General features: G+C 53.2%; 1 protein-coding gene across 3 annotated transcripts in view; it reads left to right on the plus strand.

Annotated features, from left to right (window-relative positions):
• Nos2 (nitric oxide synthase 2) overlaps positions 1-274 on the plus strand; it is a 37116-nt gene extending 36842 nt beyond the window's left edge. For all 3 annotated transcript variants that reach the window (XM_048794391.1, XM_048794383.1, XM_015501143.2), the window contains one exon: positions 1-274. This exon is cut by the window's left edge and continues 337 nt beyond it. The gene's annotated coding sequence lies outside the window, so the exon portion shown is untranslated.
• The last annotated feature ends 1691 nt before the right edge of the window (positions 275-1965 follow it).

A 1965-nucleotide genomic window follows, 5' to 3' on the forward strand; every position in this document is an offset into this window, starting at 1 on the left:
GGGGGGGCTCGCTGGCCCCTTGGAGGTTCAGTCGGTGAGCCAGGCCTGGCAAGAGGGGGAGGAAAAGGGGAAACCTTATTCTGGTTGCAGCACTGTAAGTGGCCACCAGGAGGCGCTATCACAACACTCTGTATTTAGCTGCCTTGTGTACAGTTATTTATGTCCCCGTATTTAAAAAAAACAACCCCCAACCCCACTCGCAACAGCCCCTTGGACCTTTCCTCTGTGATTCCTTAATATAATATTTATATTAAATGCATTCTATTTTAACCAACCTGTATATGTATGTGTGTGTTTGGAGGGGGGATTGTTTTGTAAGGAAAGCAGATCTAAGTCTTATGGAGAAGGACTGATGTGTCCCACACAGGGACAAAGGGATGGGGGGCATAGGCAAGGGGCTGGAGCTGTATTTCACTCAGAAAGCATCTGATGAAAGGTGTGGTGAGCAGCGGAATTATGCACATAGTGCCAAGATTTTAGCAAAGGCCTGGACCCTCGCCCTGTCTTAGGAAGGGGTTTGTTCTGCAGCCACCTGTTTGGCCACTTGCGATTTAGCACATGGGGAAAGCAGGTGAGGTTTCCTGGTTGTGGAAGACTTTGTGGAGGGTAAGGGCATGCATTACCCTTGCCCCCCTGGGAGACTGTGGTCCTTTCTTGATTTGAAGCCAGCCAGGGAGCTGCTTCTTTTGGGGTAGGGGTTGAACCCAGGGGTGCTTAACCCCTGAGCCACACCCCCAGACCTGGTATTTGTTTTCTTTTTCTTTAGAGACAGGGTCTCACTAAGTTGCAGAGGCTGGCTTTGAACTTGCACTCCTCCTTCCTCAGCCTCCTGACCAGGGGAGCTTCTTAAGCGACAGAGCTGCATCTCCTTCTGGTCAGAACCACAAAAAGGTCTCAGTTGGGGACAAGTGGTGGTCTAGAGAAATCCTGCTCTCAGCTTCAGTTTGGCCCTTGCTTCATGGGCTCCCTCACCTGCTCTCCCCTCCTCTCCTGCCACTTCTGGTAGCAGCTACTCTCATGGAGGTGGGGGATGGGGGAAAGGGGCTTCCCAAAGTCTAGTTGCCCAGAGTCCAGTGGCCTAGACCAAAGGCTTCTCACAAATTAATGTACACTCGAGTCACCCGGGGTTTGTTAACATGCAGACCTGATACAGTAGGTCTGGGTGGGGCCCGAGGTGCTTTTTTTTTTGGGGGGGGGGTACCAGGTGTTGAACCCAGGGCACTTAACTACTGAGCCACATCTTCATCCCTTTTTTTGTATTTTATGTAGAGATAGGGCCTTGCTAAGTTGCTGAGGCTGGCTTTGAACTCGAAATCCTCATGCCTCAGGCTCCTAAGCTGCTGGGATTACAAGCATGCACCACTGCACCAGGCCAAGGTGCTGCATTTCTAATCAGCTCCCAGGTCATGTCAGCGCCCGCTGGTCTGAACACTCTTTGAGCCCCACCCTGGCTCCTGGGGCTGGGTTCTGATGGAGTGAGCAGAGTAAAATGGCATCACCTGGACATCCAGCTGGGCTCCCTTCTGCTCCCCAGCGGCCGGCAGATCCCCAGACACTGAGCCACTTCCCTCTTGCACATCATGACTGGGACAGCTTTGGAATCAGCTTCTTGTCCTGCCTGCCTCCTCCTCCCACTTGGGCACAACGTTCTGATGAGGCTCTGCCAGGGCCCCCACAGGCTCTGTCCCAGCCCTTCTTCCATCTCAGAAGCATGGAGCTGTTTTCCAGGTTCACCCAGCTGCTGAGGTCCAGAGACCCTTGCAGAAGAATTCCATGTCCTCCTGCTTTCCCCAGCTCTCTCCCGGGGTTTGCGAGGGACTCACTGTGAGTAGGTGTGGATGTCAGGATCCCCCTTCCCAAAGGGAGCCCACACTGTCTCTCCCATTCCCTGGGCAGGGACCTCCAGTTCCAGAGACTCCCAAGTGTCTCCAGACACATTTAATAAACCACGGTCTTCCCCACGTG

The sequence above is a fragment of the Marmota marmota genome, unplaced genomic scaffold (genome assembly GCF_001458135.2).
Source record: "Marmota marmota marmota unplaced genomic scaffold, marMar, whole genome shotgun sequence".
Lineage (NCBI taxonomy): Eukaryota > Metazoa > Chordata > Mammalia > Rodentia > Sciuridae > Marmota > Marmota marmota.